Source organism: Molothrus ater, chromosome 4 (assembly GCF_012460135.2).
Source record: "Molothrus ater isolate BHLD 08-10-18 breed brown headed cowbird chromosome 4, BPBGC_Mater_1.1, whole genome shotgun sequence".
In the NCBI taxonomy this organism is placed as follows: domain Eukaryota; kingdom Metazoa; phylum Chordata; class Aves; order Passeriformes; family Icteridae; genus Molothrus; species Molothrus ater.
This window is the reverse complement of record NC_050481.2, coordinates 12,983,387-13,002,139: the sequence shown is the minus strand read 5'-3', so window position 1 is coordinate 13,002,139 and position 18,753 is coordinate 12,983,387.

Below are 18,753 nucleotides of genomic sequence, written 5' to 3'. Positions count from 1 at the left end.
CATCTCCCTGCCATGTCTCAGAATAACAAAAATAAAAACAAAGTTTTCTTCAAATAATTTCACACCAAAATAAAGTTCTTTATGACAATTTTGACTCGGAACAAGACATAGTGAAGACATAGACAACCTCCAGTGGGAGGTAGGCCTAGTATTTAGCAGAGATGTAATGAATTATGAATAAATAAATAAAACTACCAAACTGAGATAAAGGTTAATGTTTGAATCTTCCCAGAACAGAGGGAGAGTTGCTATTTCAGCTTCCTTCTGATCAGTCTATTCAAATTATGAGCTAAAAAGGGTTCCTTTTTTTTATTCCCTTAAATAACTTATTAGTTAAAAGGGTGTGAATTAACTTAGAATGAATGTTCAATTCATATAGTAGAATCACCATCATCATTATTACAGGAAGCTCTAATCATTACACAGCCACTAATATAAGACATTCTGCTAGCTTGCCTTTAATGAACATGACTCGCATTTCACTTAATGATTCCTACACCCCTGTCTCCTCTGAGCCTTCTACTCAGCCATGGGGGAGGGGTAGCTTATATACCTTTTTTAAAATAAAGGAGTCACTTCCAGTACCTCTCTTTTATAGGAATTCACACTGAGGAGCATTGCAGAAATCTGAAGTCCAGAAAGTACCCAGAGCCATCTTCATTAAAGAAGTCTCCAACTGGGCTACCCAAAATTGGGGCACATGTAAAGAGTGAACTCCTCAAAGAAACTGCAGCTTTTCCTCCAGAAGATTCCTTCCCACCTTACTCAGTTAACTCCCTGTTTACCACAAAAGAATGCATCGGCTTAAGCAGAGCTCAGAGGGAAGGGGCTTGCATTGGTGACAATGCAGAGATGCTTAAAGTGCATTGTTCTCTTCCCAAAGAGCCTGTGGCAACATTCCAAAGAGAAGCCCAGCACCTCATACCCTCCTTTCTCACCCAAATCTAACCTCACCATAACATCAGGTATTGAGAGACTGAAGCTTCAGATTGCCTAAACAGTTGAAATGGTCCATTTATCTCCAGGTTAACCATCTTCACAGCATAGACCATTTCTCAAAAAATCCACCTCAATCAATCAGGTCAGAGTCAGAAATATCTCTGTAGCAACTGTAAACTATTGCTTGAGAAATATTACGACACCCAGAGATAAGCACATAGTTAGCTCTTTGTCTGTCTGCTACATTAAAAAAAACACCCCACCAAACCACTTTCATGGCATGAGGGATAAAAACTGCTAGTTTCACAGGACTTCCATTCCATTCCTTAGACTTTTCTTACCACTAAGTGTAAAATTCACTACAGATTCCATCTCTTTGACAGAATCCTGGTCCTAATAACGTCACTGCTAGAGCCAATACTATGTCACGTGCAATCATAGCCTTCCCAAAGGATAAGGCTTCAATAGTTCAGTGAAATCAGGTTGTGGTTTTATAGACGGTGGTTACAGGTGTAAATAATTTTCTTCTTTACACACCAAGAAATGCTCAATTGTATTCCTCAGGCAAATAGACCAACATTTTACAGCATTCCTGAAAAACAGATAAAGGAAAAGCAGAGACAACTTCACAGAAGTTCCCTCACATCCATCCCATCCAGGTGTGATGTCTGGCACAGAAACACAAAGCATTCAGACACATGAAGCCAGGACTGAACAATACTACAGTCACTTAAAACAGTGGCATCCATCTAGGGGGGGAATGATGTCATTACTAAAACTGGTTGAAAAGTTTTCTTCCCTTTATTTCATAGTCTATTTTGTTTCCTTAACTTTTACACACAAACTCCTTTCCTTCAGTCATTAAATTTAGAGAGGCTGGCAAAATGAAATACTGCTAACCTTCTTAAATTACCTTAATTGTCCAGAACCTATTTAATATCCAGTCTTACAGGCAGCACTGTACAAGAACAAAGTTTGGTCACTCCTGACCTAGAAGCTCAAAAATATCTTTGAAATTCCACAGAGTGCTCCTACTAAGGGACAGGAAATGCAGTTGCCATGTCAAGAGACTTGATAGCAAGAGAGAGAAAAGGAGAATTTGAGGAACAGCACAGAGAACAAGAGGGGTCTCTGATACTTCTCTAAAGCAACTAAAGTGACCTGAAAAGAGCAAGAGACTGTCCCTTCCCTACTCCCTATCCCTGTACATGACACTTATGCCCATGCTTAGCTACCCAGTTTTATTCTTCATCTGTTTATAGGACATCCCTTTATGTCCAGTGTTCTTAGGAGATGCAGGACTTTCCTCCATTTCAGGTTTGGAGGACCATAGCTATTATTTCATACATTCAGCTCTTCTGCAGTTGCTTCCTGTTACTCCTTAAAACTACACGACAACTTTTTCTTCCTCTCTGATCTACGGCTGCAGCATCACACCTGAACTATCCCTGGAAATGCTAAACATCTCATGCTCAAAATTCATCCCTGGTGTGGTTCAACAGCCCAATCCATCATTACTCAGTTAGGCCTAACACATGTGAATAATTTTGAACCAGGAAAGGAACAACAAAGCCAGCCAAAACTACATTTTTGGTATGAAATGTTGACCAAACATCCCAGAACAAAATGTTTTCCTCTTTCGTCTTGATGATGACAAAATGAAGATCCTCCCCTCAGTACACACCTGATCCTAACATCCTGCTTCACATCTCTTATATCCAAGGACAGAACCAGAGCTGCAGATTGCCATCCAGCAAGGCTGACCATCAAAACATGAGGTACAAGTTAAGAAGCCTGCAAACCATCCCAAGGCAGCCAGTCATTGCCCATACAAACTCCCCAAGCCTTTCAGGCCAAATTCAGACATTTCAGCTGGTGCTGAATGGCATCTTTCTCACATGGCTGCACAACAAGTGCCTGAGCCTGTGAGTTAGACTCTGACCTCACAGGCTTCAAGTTTGCAATTATCCCAAAATGTATTCTTGTCAACAACACACAATTTTCAATACATCACTTGCCTTTCAAGTCAAATTAACACTTCACAGTCAGATTCTGCCTTCTAGACAACTCTATCCCAATTGAGACTTCCGTTATTTGATTTCAAGGGAGGGCAGAAGCCTTCATTTGTGATTTTAGCTGCAGGGACAGATAGATAATGAACTGCGTAGATTTCTCCAAACCAAATATCACGTCCTCTGAATGCAACTATCTGACAAAAGACATTAGACTACAGGGGCTGGGACTGTGATTAAGCTCAGACATGTATTGTTAAATGTGACATGCTCAATTTATCATTAGTTATGAAGTGAAAACGGATGAATACACATTCAATTTAGTTCAGCTGCTTTCTTCATTTATCACACTCTTTCATCATCCATCATTCTTCCCTGCCACCCTTTTGATTTGAACAAATAACACACTTTCATAAGTTTAATCGAATTAATCATAATTGTAAGGTAATGTTCCCTTAATGAAGCGTGTACTGGGCTATATAAAGTTTGTTGCAATTTTAATAAATTCTGTTCAAGATAAAATCTACAAATGTTTTCAATGCAGCCAAACCCAGCCCTATCTCTCTCCTACTCATTACTCAAGTTGATGATGATGTATCAGCACAAAGAGTTGCTCAAGCATATTGTTCTTTTGTAGAACCACTGTTTCAATAAATTGGAAAGCGTTCATCATTTTATGAGACAAGACATGCAGTTTAAAAAGTTAATTGAAGTAGAAACAAATTAGAAAACAAACCTAGAAGATTTTTCACACATTATTGCTATGAAATATACAATATTTGCTGTCTTCTGAGTGAATCTCACACATCAACATCAGTATAAAGAGGAAGTTACTCCTTAGCAGCACAAACATTATACAGAGCTACTAAGTTTTGCTACAGTTCTCCAACTGCAGGTAACCCAGAGCAGAGCCACCTTATAGCAGTGTCACTGAACATGTAGCTTCATGCATCAGATCAAGTCAAAGAACTTTGTTTCTTCTCAGGACAACTCATTTTTGTTTGCTGAAATTTTTCAAATCATAACCCCCGATTTCATTTCCACCCCTCCACCATCACTGCCTATGCTACACAAAATTTCTCACCTTGTCTTGCTCTTTGTCAGAGTTTCAAAGATTTATAAAATATTTCTGAGCATCTGGGTAGGAAGTGCTGTAGAGATCAATATTACTTATGGTGATTATTAATGAGCAATTTAGTTTATCTTTGTTCATATACATGGGTTCTTCATACCAAGATTAGCACAACCTCCATTTGTTCACACCATAACATATTCATTTGCATGTCTTTCCACTCTTATATTGTCAATTATTTCTAAGTTGCAGTAGTAGAAACAGCACATTAGAAAACTGACTTATTTTCCTGCTGACAGACTTTCAAATCTCTGGATTACTAATGAGATATCTGTCCTTTTCAAAATCTGGCTGAAAGATGAACTTCCTTGCTCCAGGGATTTTTGTCCAAGTCAGTGTCCTGGCCACAAATACTGCTGCAGAAGTATTGGTAATTTCATGCTCCACCCATCAAACCATTTATCCACAATGTAATGTCCATGTTTTCATTTTCAAGTGCAATTTTACCAGCTTTAGTTCAGCTTTTTTCAAAACTAGTGAGAAATCTCCATGAGATAAACAATTCTACTCTTACCATCTCCACCAAGATAAAGTTTCAGCTGGACAGAGGATGGGTGAACAACCCATAAAACATCTACTCCAGCATCTTATTCTGATGCAAGTCACTATAGGATCCCTTCCTGTTCCATCAGGAAGGAAGGAAGACAATGCAGCTCTACAGCTTGTTCTCTGGTTTGTGTAAGGAATTGCAGAGTTTTTTCCTTCCACTTTGTGAAATGAATGTGTGATGGTTTCTGGCAGACTGTTAGACAAAATGTGATTGTGACTCTCCCTTGTTGCACACAAGATTAGAGCTGCACAGCTGCCAGTGCTCCCTTTAGACCTGGCAAGTTATTTTACATACTCACACAAACAGGGGCGGAAAATAGGGATTTACTGGTTACAAAGGCAAGAATAACAGGAATTAACTTCATGTCTAACATAGATTTCCTGTGGCCAACTGCTGCTTTTAATAGCCACTTACTTCTGTAGCTCACCCCCTGAAACACAGGAGTGCAGGGTTTAATAATCCACCAAGGACACAGAACACCTGAGCAGGAATGCTAAGAAGAGGAAATAACTCAACAGTAGGAACAAGCCCTTGTAGCTGCAACTCACTACAATAAATTCATTTGTAAAGGAGCAGCTACCCAGGAAGGATCCAGGGTCAGCCTCCTCCTAGAGGCTGGTGCAGAGTTATCATGTGAGAGAGAAACTTCAGGCATTTAACACAGCTCTGCATTTTTTGTGAAAGGAAAAAAAAATAGGTCTTAGCCAGAAAGGGAGAAGGATGCAAAGCAAGCTCTGCTCTCAAGACAGGAGGAGTTTCCACATCTTCTCCGCCGGGGGGATTCCTGCTCTAGTCCTCTTTCTCAGCTCTTCCCTTTACTCTTATTTTGTCCACAACAATTACGTGGGCCAATGAGATGGCAATTTCTGCTCCTTGTCCTATACCCCTTCACTTTTTTTAAAATTTTTTACTCAGAACAGGTGTATCCTCTAAGTTGCTACAGCAACCAGTGCATCCAAAGCGCTGCTACCAATTAAGAACAAAGTATGAGACCAATTAATCATTCATTATCTTCACAATGCAATAGCTGGAGCTCCAGCATAGGCAGTCCAATAATCCTTACAACCCCCAAGGTACTCATCTTCTTCTAAGACAACTATTCATTACCCAGAGCATATCAGCATAGAAATTTCTTCAATTTCCAAGGCAATCAGTCTAGTAGAAATGACAAGACATTGAAACTCTGGTGCACCTTAACTACGTGAAGTTTAAAAGGCCTGTAAACACATGTTTAATCAGTGCTTTCAACAAAAGCAAAGGAAAAAGTCGTACTGAGCGCTTGGAATTCAGGTTCATTTCACAGCCTCAACAAAACCAGGCAACCTTTACAAATGCCCTGGTATACACAAAGTGTTACCTCTGTCCCAAGGCAGAAATACATAAGAATCCAATCCAAGAGATATATATGCAGTGGAGAAAGCTACTCTCAGTAAAATGAATGAGGCAGGAGCCTTCAGGCCCCTGGCAAATGAAATCCTCGAAAGCGCATGTGCAAAATAGCCCAGCTCCTGCCTTCCTTGCTCTGAAATGATGGGTGAACTCTGACACAGGACAAATAGCAAGATGGCAGCACAAATCACAGAAATCCCAGGAGGCACACTTGAAAGCACTCAGACACAAAGTGGTGCTAATTGTTTTGGGCTATGGTGCACCCATTCACTATTTTAGCAAAAAGGTATTTTATGACAAAGCATCTCAACTTTACAGAGGGAGATTATTCATGGAAGAAAAAAAATTCAATGCCTCCCTGCTCCTTAAAACAGATCAGTGGAAAGAGAAAAAACAACTCTATGGAAATGGTGGAGCCCGTGACCTTAAGCTCTCAAAATAGGACTATCCAGAGTAATAAAAAGCATTATTTAGAGAAAAGTGACTGCCAAAAAGAGAACAGCTTAGATGATGTAATGGGAGTGTCCAATTCAAAGGAACATGCTGGTCTGCACAGACTTTGATTTACCACTGTAAGATCACACAGCTGTTTTTCCTGCTTCACGTTACCCCCCAAACCTCTTTTCTTTCAGTCTCCAAACTCCACAGCTTCTCACATAACCTTGTTTCCCAGTCAAAGCACTGTTTCCAATATGGAAGTTGCAGCACAGGCCACAAAACAGCTGGAGGGTCTGGGACCCGTCATGCCAGGGCAAAATAGGCACTGGGACTGGCCGAGGGGTGTGTATGTGTAATCCAAGAGTGGCAAAAGCTGATTTAACCAAAAAGAGAGACAGCAAGCAAGGAAATAAGAGGTTTTCAGCTCAGACATCTGCAGAGGGAGTAGGGCTTGGAAAAGGGGTTTCCTTGGTGTCCAGAGATGGCTACCCAGCCCAGCAGGATCCAGGTGAGCTTACACAGCTACTGAGTGCCCCAGATCCTATGCAGTTATTACCTGGCTGTGACTTTGCCACAGTTTGGGAAACTTTTCAGAGGCAAAATGGCATTCGAAAGCCATTCAGACACCAGTTTTAAAGAAGCTTGCCTCCAGTTCAGCAGTAGGACTAAAAAAGTTTGCTCACATCTGGGAAAAGTAAATGAATAGGAACAATATTTCCAAAAGAAATCTGCTACAGCTTTTCTAAATAAGAAATCTCCCATTCAAACAAAAAGCCCAAAACAAACCCCACCATTTGTCCAAAATGGGAAAAAAAAACCCAAAAACCAAAACCTCAGAACTTTCTCATTTTTTTTTTTTTTGGTAGGAAACTGATGACTGGAAAAATGATTTTTCTGCATGTAACAGTGTTTCATGCAGAAAAATCCTGCTTTTCCTTGGAAATTAAAGGGGGAAAAAGGAAAAAAAATCCTAACACAGCTGATTTCTCACATAGCATTTTAGCTGAGTTCCTTCAAAATTCAATTCTTTCCTGCAAAGCATATTAGAAAATGAACTTTGCAGGTCTTCCATGGCAGTTTCCCTAGTTTTTCCACCAACTCTCATGCAAGGAGGCAGCATCCCCAGAGTAAACTGCACTCCTCTGAACATCTCCAAACTGAGAGGTACTTTCTCTATCTGAACAATAGTGCCCATGTATGTTTCAGCCAAAATAGTTGTGGTGCTGCTGGAGTCGTCCCTTTACTTAAAGCCATCAACCTCTCCCCCGATTATTTCTTCAGTAATTTTCTCTTCTGGTTTTCCCACCCCTGCAAACTCACATACCGCAAAGGACTTGAGGCCATGCAGGGGTTGTGTCCTCCTTATTATTGGTGATTGTGTCCACTTCAGTGCCCTCATTGAGCCAGGAGTTTTCATCCGGTGAAGCTGGTGGAAGACCCTTCTATTTAAGAACTAATTTGTTACAAAGAATGATCCCTTGCGTTTGGTTGTTGTTTGCCCAGGCAGTTCCTTTGTCATTTACTTGCTTGGTGTAAGGTATTTACTGAGCACTGCATTCCTGGCAGTAGCACAGAAACCGCCTGGACTCAATTCATTAGTGTCTAACATTATATTTGTAATGAGATCCACCACTTAAAAACCACTAGCAAACGTTGTCACCATGTTATGCTGCAAGAACAAGATGAGGAGAAAATGTACTAAACATCATCTTTGTTACGTGTGTGCCAATGCTAACTTTGCTGTATGTGGCCACTATAACCTTGCTTTCAACTCTGCTGAAACAGCTCATAAAATCTGCCTCTGCCACAGAGCACTGTCTGCTCTCACGGTTCTAATGTTTAATTAAATGGATACTTGCTAAGAAGAGCACAAGGAAGGACAAGTTTCCACTCTCAGCAAGACCATCACTCACGCACATACCCAGTGTTTCACATTTATGAGTGATAAACAGCACACAATCAACACCCCCAGCTCCTGAGCTTCGCAGGTGTATTTGTTCAACCCAAGAAAACATTTCTTTGGGGCAAAAGCTTTAATTAGAACCAAAAAAGGATCATAAAAATCTTAACAGCTGGTTACCATTCACATTTTCTCAAGTAAATGATTCTTTTTTCCTTTTTTTCCAACTTTTGGTTAAAAAGGTGTTTTCTTGGAATTGTTTAGAAGAAAATTTCCAGAGAATGGAGCTGATCAATTAAGACCCAGAAAAAAGGATGTCATGCAAATGGATAAGCAGGGAGATAGTTTCCTTCTCTATCCTTTCATTACCACTTATTTTTCTCCCTGCACCATCTTCTGCATGTTGGTCCCTTCTCCTAGTTTTTAAAAGGAGAGACAGAGTCTAGAGAGCAAATTTAGCAGTGTCTACTTGAAAGGTAAGAGTAAACTTCGACCCTGACAATTACTAAATAAGAACATAATTAATTATTCCTTCAACTGAATAGTCCTGAATCCTACCACAAATCAATCAGCTCTTCTTGCCTAAGAAGCTCTGACTCTATTTTAGCTCAATGAAAACAAAATCAATGAAGGCCAATTATGGCCCAACTCGTTAGAGTATGCAAATAGTGCCCCGCGGAGCTGAGCTGCTCTTGCTCTGGGCACTGCCGGGGAGGACACGCGTTAGGCAAACCAAATGTGAGCTGCTGCTGGCACCTAGCTGCCTGTGCTGTGATACATCAACTCCCCACAGCTCGTTTGCAGGAGGATGCAAACGTAGCACAGACCAGCTGTGCCAAACAGCAGTTCTTCACCAGCCTCCTGTCCTGCAATTTCAGGTGCAGAAAGGCCACCAGTGTGTCTCAGACAGCAGATTCAGCATTATTTACAAAAATAGGGTGTGCAAATATGCAGAAAACAGAGGGCCTACCTGCCTTTCATCATCTTACATCAAGAGGAAAAGGCACTAAAAAAGCATGTAAAAATGATACAATTATAATATTAATAATGAAATTGCAAGGCAAGGATTTCATCCAAGTGCTATCAATTAAACCTCTCACCCTCTCAAATGGCAGAGCTCTGGGTCTCCAGAACAGAGTTCTGGCTGCCAACAAAAGGCTGTAGTACACCTCTACCCTGCCACCACTCTAATCTGAGCTTGCTTTTCCCAACACCAAAACCATAGCATTTCAGGAAGCTTTCTCCTCTTCCCTGTGAAAATTCAAAATGCAAAGGAAAAGTTTGCCAAAATTTTCCTGCATGCAATGAATGGCCCATAGCTGTCTGGAGATGCAAGGCTACTGTAGCATGAACTGCTTTGAGTTCAACCTCTTGTTCCTACCCGTGCCACCCCAGCCCCACGAGAGCACTGAGAGTGCTGTCAGTGACTGAACTCACATCCTTGCAGGATTCAGGCACCAGGCAAGTGCCTGCTAGACTGTGAGATCCAATTTCATGCACCTACAAAAATTTGGCCTTCCTGCTCATCCTGACTAATTTCCCCATCACTTGTTCTCAACAGACAGGATTATTCCTTTCAAGGAGCCATCCATAGGAACTGAGTTTCCCAGTTTTCTGGCTACAGTCCAAGGACATTTTTGGCCAAAAGCCCCCATAGTGGCTTTCTGCCCATGTAGTGGGACTCTTCCCTTGGCCTCAGAGCCAGCTTTGACAGACAGCTTCATCTTTCCACTGGCTACCTAAAAATTATGATGTAATATTTATTGCCACACTTAGCACCGCTGCCAGGGCTTGGGGTAAACTACAGAGCAGCAACTACAGAACGATTTAAAATTAAATGCACAGCTTCTGCAAAAACAGAATGACTCTAGCTTTTTTCTGGTGCGGAAACCTTGATGCTGCAGCATATTCCAGGCTTTTGGGCTGTGTGTGGTTGGGAGCTTTGAGTTTGTTTGTTTTCTTCTCATATTTTTGTTTTTATGTTGATCATATTATAGCCAAGGGGTTTTTTTGAAGCACCTTGAAAAGGAACATGATTATGCTACATATAAAGCATGGAAGACAAACCATTTCTATTTTTAACTCTTGACACACCTTCCCAAGAGATGTGAGAAGCCAAACCTGGGAGTTCAAGTGCTCTAAACACTGTTGATCCTCACTCTCTCTGCATATTAGTTAACATTGATTTCTAAGCTAAATCCAAACATTAGCATTTTTGCCATTTAAAAAATAATCGTCCTACTTAAATACTGTACAGCTTCAGGAACAGACAGCATTAGAACTGAAACCTTTAAAGCAAAAAATGTGGGGGGAAAAAATTGTTCATTTTGCTACATGCAACAAAAAGCACCCTCTTCAAACAGTTTTGAAAACCATGAGCAAACACTTCTGCAAAGTAACATGATTTTCAATATCATAACAGCCTCCTTGAAACAGTATCCTTAAGAGTTTATTTTACATTTCTGCTAAGAGAATAGTGTGAAATATTCACTTTTACTTCAGGAGCATGCACAAATGCACACCATTGGAGGGCTGTGAGAAACACTGCAATAAGGGAATTCTGTAAGCTGTAAAGAGGTCTGCTAGAATTGCCATCCCATGAAAAAAAAAAAAACTTCAGGGTTATCAAGGGCATGCTCAAGACAGCACTTCTCCTGTTTCATCCTGGGATGTACTACTTCTGCTTTCTCTCTGGGCCACAACCAATTCAAACAGCCATCTTCTTAATGGCTCAGTTTTACTCCCTACAGAGTTCATCTTACTAAAGGACCACAGTGACATATACAAGTAACCTGATTCTTTATCTGTTAATGATCTCTCTCTTCTTTAAGCCTACAGGAAAAGATGCTCCATAGCCAGAACAAAATAGCAGACAAGAAGAGGAAGTCTGCCTTACTGATGGAAAATCCCAAGGACAGCAACAAGTTGGAAAAATTGGCAGGAGCAATATACTTAGTTGTGAGGAAGGAAACCCTATGAAGAGGGGGCTAAAATGGAACACCATGCAAGCCTCAGTAGTGGCCCCATTTACAGATTCCATCTTTTAACAATTTCATTTCAGTTGGTGTTGTGGCAGGGCAAATAAAGCTACTTCAAGCAAAGATTAATCCAGAAGGTCCTGAGCTGTTAAGTCACTTCAAACTTGTAAAGCTGGACAGTACAGGCTCAAGTAAATAATTTTTATTTTTTGACAATAAGCCTGGACTTGGCTGGTTTCTGCAACTAGATTTCTGTAATACAAGTTTACTGTGACTTAGCCAGATCAAATGCAAACTCTGTGTAAGAAGCTGGTGTGTGTTTCCACCAGGAGGGGACCAATGGTCTTATTTGCTCCTAAAGCCTGGAATGAGAGTAGCAACATCCCTGTAGTTCCTGGTGCAGCCATCAGTGAGGACTGTAACACCCACATCTCATGGAGAGCCCATTAGAGGAACAAGGTCTCAACGATAACAGCGATTTAAAGGAAGACACAAAGTGGCTCAATTTTGGATATTTAAAATAGCATCTACAGCAGTGATCAACTAAGGCTGGTTTGTACTTGCAAGAGAGCACACACACACATCTAATCTTAATCTTCTACACCATTAGTAACATGACAGCAATGCCACCCTGGATAAAAGTTAATTGTCTTAGGGGCCAAGGCTTTGCCCTTTTGGCAAACCACTGCCGCCTCTCAACGTGCTTCAGAAACATCTGCAAGTACAGCAGCAAACATCCTGCTCAAATAACTTCAGGATCAAGAATTCAGCATGTCTACAGGAAATGGAAGTCCTGAGATAACCCTGATGATCAACTGCCCAGGAGTTTTCTTGAGGACTTGAATGAGTGCATATGATTTCAAGGGAGGAACAGGAACGCCACACTAACATTCCTGCCATTCTCAAGATTTATTTTGAGCTCCTTAGAAACACAGTAAAAAACTCTGTACTGACAGAAGTGGGAGCACAGCTGAATCCTGACCAGTACACATTCAAAGGTCCAAAGGCAACATATCAAGCTTGAATATGACCAAAACTTTTTCCCCTTTGGTGCATGAAGAGATGGTCATAAGACCGCCCTGCACAGCTCCAAAAGATACTGAGGTGTACAAACTAAAGATGCAGTTTTGGCTTCAGCACTACATTTCCTGAACAGCAAGTTATTCGTAATGCCATTACTTCACCCCTTCTCAGTTGTGTATTCTTAATTCCTGTGTTATCTCTGGTTACGCAAAGCTAGACCAAGCCCATGTTACTTCTGAACTACTTAGGACTGAAGATTTATATTTGGGCATCACCTTTCTCAAGATATCAGGGACAATTTCCAAAGATCTTTTGGCACCTGAAGATTAAAGATATAAGCTTTTTAGGCATTCCAAACAGCATTTAATTAATACCTACCAAGCACTTCACAACACTAAAAGCCTAAATACTCTCCCTACCTCCCAACTCCTCCCAAAATCTCAAACATGTTTAACTTTCTCCTTAGATCAGCTCAGCTAAACAGATGTGTTTGGGACTTCAGCTGGTCACTGGTTTCTTCATGTGGCTAACTTGGGAATTGACAACCTCCTAAACAACATTATTCCTCTCCCTCCTCAAAAAGTAGTGCCACCATTATTATTGAACAAGACAAGGAGGAAATTGCTGCTGCTCTCAAGAGCTTGTGCTTCTGAATTCCCATCCCTTTCCCTGAGCACGAACCCAGCATTAGAAGTTGAGCACGCAAGTGGAAGTTTGATTGCGATTGTTGGAAAGGATTAATCCCTGCCTGGGCAGCTGACTTCCACAGAGCAATAATTAAGTGGAACCGTTGCACAAGATGAAGCATGAGGAAGGAAATTGGAGTATGCCTTGCCAGGGTTGTTTTGTGCTAGAGCTGTCCCACCTGGGCTTACACTCCATCACGCTCACTTTATGCAATTCTACCAAGCATCTGGACTAATCCATTTTCCCAGTATGAAGTGAGGAGAACACTGGGCCAATCTCATAGTTCTTCTTTGTAACTAATTGCAGGAGACAGTGACTTGCTACTGTGTGGGAATAAAGGCAGAAATACAGGGCCCACAAGAAAGTAATATAAGAAAATCAAAACTGAAAGTAAATACAGACATCATCCTTCAGCAACAAAACCTGTACCTTTCCTAAACACCAGGCATAGAATTGCACACTCAGATAACATTAAAAAACAAAAATAAAAATTACGTTACAGAAAATGCATGACACAAAATATAGAAGGTGAAAAGTCCTGATGAGCAAAGCACACACCAAAACCTGCTGGTGCCCAATAAAGCTCTGACTTATGCCAACAAGTCACTTCAGAGGCAGAAAGTTTTGGCCTACCTAGCCTGACACTGACACAGGGCCCCACACTGAGGATGGCAGTACTCTGCTGGGAATGCCCTTTACTTGAAAACCACAAGAGCATCAAGGAAGATTTAACTGTAAAAGGCACAAGGTCCCTGCTCCCATCCTAGCTCAGTGCCAGGTCTCCCAAAAGCCCTCTTCATTCCCCAAACCAACAAAAAAACCAAAACAAAAACAAAAAACAAAAACAAAACAAAAAAAAACACAAAAACAAACAAACAAAAAAAAAACCAACATAAAAAACCAACAAAAAAAAAACCAACAAAAAAAAACCAAGCCAAACCATAAAACCCATTGTTTTGCAGTCAGATGACAGATGGTGCTGCTTGGCAAGGAAATTTCTTTCCTGCAATGTGTCTGGATTAGGTGATGGCCTCAAGGTTCCAAAGCAAACTTCCTTTAGACTTCTGTGTGAAGTTGCTTATACATGAGACAACTCTGGAATCAAAAGCTCAATACTGAGACAGGACATTTATTTAAGATATGGCTAAAAACATCACTCTTGAGATCCATTCCTCATCCTGGATGGCTGTCCCATTCCTGGAAGAATTCCAGGAACAGTCTTCCAGGGTATAGTGGAAGGTACCTAGTGGAAGGTGTCCCTGCCCATGGCAAGGGGGGTTGGAACAATGTCATCCTAAAGTCCCTTCCAATGCAGACCATTCTGTGGTTCCTTAAGAATTGACATGACTCCAGTCACATGAATCAAGTTACACTGGTTGAATGGTGTCAAAACATCACGTGACAGAGCAACTCACAGAAATTGAAGGCTACTCAGCTCTCAGACTCTCTTTGAAATTAAAATCCCTACAAGACATGCTGTGCACATAGAACATCACCTGGTGTGCGAGAGAAATCTGGATACAGTCCAGCCTGTGAACTGCCACTACCATAGCACAAGGACACAACAGAGTCACTGCTCCTGGGGGCACTGGAAATTCTGGATTTCAGTGAGCCAGGTCCAGGACAAGCCCTTCCCACCACAGAGATGCACAAACTGCAACCTGGCCACATCCGAGTTTCCAGCCTTGTACTGTACCTGGCCCAAGAGAGGTAGGAAGTGAGTAGGGAGATTTCCCTCACTATGTCTCCTCACCAAGCTGCAGGGCAGCTGTGCTGAAGCTCAGATACACATTCATACCTCCCTGCCCCAAAGGTGGCCACAATTTGGAAAACTGAGCCAAGCACTTTCCTATTCCATGATATTTAGCAGAAATATCAGTCTTATCCATACGATTATCATATCTTGTGTCTGCCTTGTATTTAAAAACAATGTAATTTTTCTTATTAGCCAAAGGGTAAGGTCACACAAACCATTACAGAGCCTAAAAAGCCAGATACTAATTTTAAAAGACTGTAAGAGCTTTGTGATCTGTGCAAAAAAAGAAAAATCATCATTATTCCAGATGATGTCTGATATGCACTGGCTTCTTTGCAAAATGCATTTACCTTTTCATTACTACTTACTGACTGTGCTTGTATTTCATTTGTATGGATTTTATGCAGCACAAAAAGAGCCTCAGAAAAATTTAATAAAAATGTGGAGACAGTGAACAATCATTGGAGTCTGTATCTTGACTCTTGAGGTCACAGCTCTGCTGGTTTTACCATGTTCATTTCAGAGAAGCAAAAAACCTTTTTTAATGAGAACAAATCAGGATTGGTAAGTGCATGGCCACATTCTGCATGGCACAGCAGCACCCAAAAACACATCTGTGACAAAATCAAAGAATTCCCCCTCACTGCTAGGCTCGAGCAGCCAGCTTATCACACAAATAAATATTAAAAATCCCCATGACTTTTAGTAGCTCTCAGTCCAACTACATATCCTCACACAGGGCTGAGTCAAGCTCTGTTCTGCAGCACGTACTGGTCTACATCACACTCTAGTGGTGTCCCTCAGGGGGATGCACTGGGACCAGTATTAACTTCATCCATGACATACTGGGATCCAGTACCCCCTCAGCACATTTGCAGATGACACCAAGCTGAGTGGTACTATTGACACTCCTGGAGGACAGGATACCTGAACAAGCTCGAGAAGTGGGCCCAGGGAGACTTTGTGGTGGCCTTTCAGTATTTGTAGGAGGCTTACATCAAAGATGGGGACAGACTTTTTAGTAGGGTATAGGACACGGTTAATGTTTTAAACTAAAAGGTAGAATTAGACTAGCGATAAGGATGAATTTTTCTACAATGAGGGTAGCAAAACGGTAACAGAGGTTTCCCAGAGAGGTGGTAGAGGCCCCATCCCTGGAAACATTTGAGGTCAGGTTGGACAGGGCTCTGAGCAGAGTGGTCTAGTCGAAAATGTCCCTGCTCACTGCAAGGGGGTTAAGATGGCCTTTACAAGTCCCTTCCAACCCAAATCACTCTGTAATAACACTGTATTATACCACAGCTTCAATCAGAGCTTGCAGTTTAAGCTGAGGCACAATTACATATAAAATCAGGCTTCCTTAGTGCTAGTACTGATAAATATTTGTTTATCCAACAGCTACTTTATGTCCACCATCCAAAAAAAAAAAAAAATCATTACCAGGAACCTCCTTCCAGAGCATTAGTACTGATACCTTGGAGAAGGCTTCGCAGTCAAAGTCAGCTTTCACCTTAGTTGTGTACCTTTGGAGTTTTCTTTGGTCCTTTCCTTAAATATCACAGTACTGTCTCAAATAATTTCCATTCCTCAAGCAAGAATTTGATAATATCAGGACTGCCCAATTATTGAGAAGCACTAGTTAAAATAAGGAAGAGCAGGAATACATCATATTTGCCAATCTGACACTTGAAGTCTTCTTTGAATTAGACCAGATAAATATTGGGGGAAGACCTAAATCTTGACTAGAAACCTTTTTATCAATCTGTTCAGTAAAGGGGGGAACAAGAACATTTTTAAGTACCTTTAATTTCAGGATTGGGCCAGGAACATCCAGAATCACACTGAGATTTTTAAAACAAGTTTCCAAAGACTCTCAATTGAGTTTTTCTTCATTAGCCTCCTTCATGTCAATTAGGAAATGTCCATAATGACAGTCTGCATACATTTAACATATTAGAGGCAGAGCAGTTTAACAGGATACAAAGGGAACCCTTGGCTGTACCCACTGTTCTCAAGGTTGAAATAACAGATTTCAGCAGCAGAAAAATTATTATTAACATTTGAATTGGATTCTATCACCACCTTTAAAACCACCTACCTGTCCAAACCCTGCAGAGTTTTATCAGAGGTTGAAAGGAGCCAACCCTTCTCTAAACTCAAAAGGTGTTTCATAAATCCAAACAAAAACATGCACTTAGATCATAAAATAGGAACCAATGCTCTGTGCCCAGCACCAGAAACTAAAACTTCCAGTTCAACCATTGATTTCTTGAGCTATCACTACTCATTCAATCCAATACAGCTGTAAAACTTCCTATCTGTCAGTGGAAAAAGAAAAAAAATGTACAAAAAGCTTTCCAAAGGCAGTAGAGAGGCCTGACTGGCAGCAAGTCAAGTCACACCCTCCATGCACTGGCCCTCTGCTATTAGTCATCACTGCTGCCCTACAAAAATACTTCTCTGAAGTAAAAATTAAACCGCCCCCAAAAATGTGGATCTCATGTCTGTAACAAATCTAGGACACAGTCCAAAACCACCTATTCGTTACCACCACAGACCACATAGCCTCTCTGAATACATTTTCAGAGCTAAGTGAAAAGTCTGGGGCTATACCACCAAGAATCAAAGAACACACAGGACTTTCTGCTTAGTAAAGATGTACAAGCTGCTGCATGTTGTCTTATATATCAAGAGTTCTATTATCAATATAGTGCAAGGATTCCATATCACCAGAGTTTCGTACCTCCTCAATGGTTCTCATAGGCAGCTCCTCTAAGCACTGACTATTCCTGGTCCTTGCAGCAGCCACCTAACTCCCATTCCCACCAATCCACTCTTTTATAACACTGTTCTTAGTGGCTACAGGTGTGGCCTGTTAACATCAGGCCTGCTCCTAATATTTAGTTATTGATCCAGCTGCAACTTGTTGGGGGATAAGATTATATTCTATACCACCTTCATTTACCTATAGTGGATCCCCCTACAGCTGCAGGTTCAAGAAACCTCAGCTTATTCACCTATATAATCTCAATTAAGAAATTACTGCATGATGCCTCTGGTCATAGCCCATGACACTCACGCAGCTAAATCTACACATTTCCTTGACAAATTCTCTCCAAAATAAGGCAGATTTTGTTAAAAATTAGTTCAGTGGAAACTATTTGTAATTAAGTCACAGAACTCCCTTTGGCTTCTCAGACATTTCATTACAGCATCATTGGATTACCTTGTCATTACTTTGTCATTATCCTTTAACTTAGCAGGGCTTTTTGCCTTAAAATTCAGTTTTGCCCTAAGCAAGAAGCAAACTGCAGCCTTGAGCACTTTTGCCAAAGCTCTCAATCCTGTTGCTGTAAACACATGCACCTAACAGAGCATCCAAAAAACCACTGCAGTTCAGTTACTGATGATTAATTCGAAAAGCAAGAGGAAAGCAAGAGGGCCCATAAACTGGCTGTGAAGGTTCTCTTAGGAATCATGTATTTAAACCTTCAACCAGAACAATTCTTGTTCCATCTACAGAGAAATACATCATAATTGATACCTTATAAGAAATATTCAGATATATATCCCAATATTTATACAGAGTAGATTTTTAAATGTGTTACCTTAACTGTATTTTACATATGTAGGTATATAAAACAGGCAGGCATGTTTTTGTAGGAGCTGTCCTTACAAAGCTTCCTATTGTGAGTGCAATCCAGGAAAGCTCAAGCTCACAGCTAATATCCATAAATTATGACAAATGCTTTCGTTAGCCCAAAGCTTGCATGACCAGTTCATCTTAACAGTAATAACAACTCAGACCACAGCTGAACTCTGTTCACCTTAAGCAAAAAGACTTTGGTATGTCTCACCAAATGTTCAGATGAACTGGTCCTACCACTCTAACCATTTTAACAGAAACAATTTCCTTCTTAAAGGCTTGCCATGCTAAACCTGAAAACAC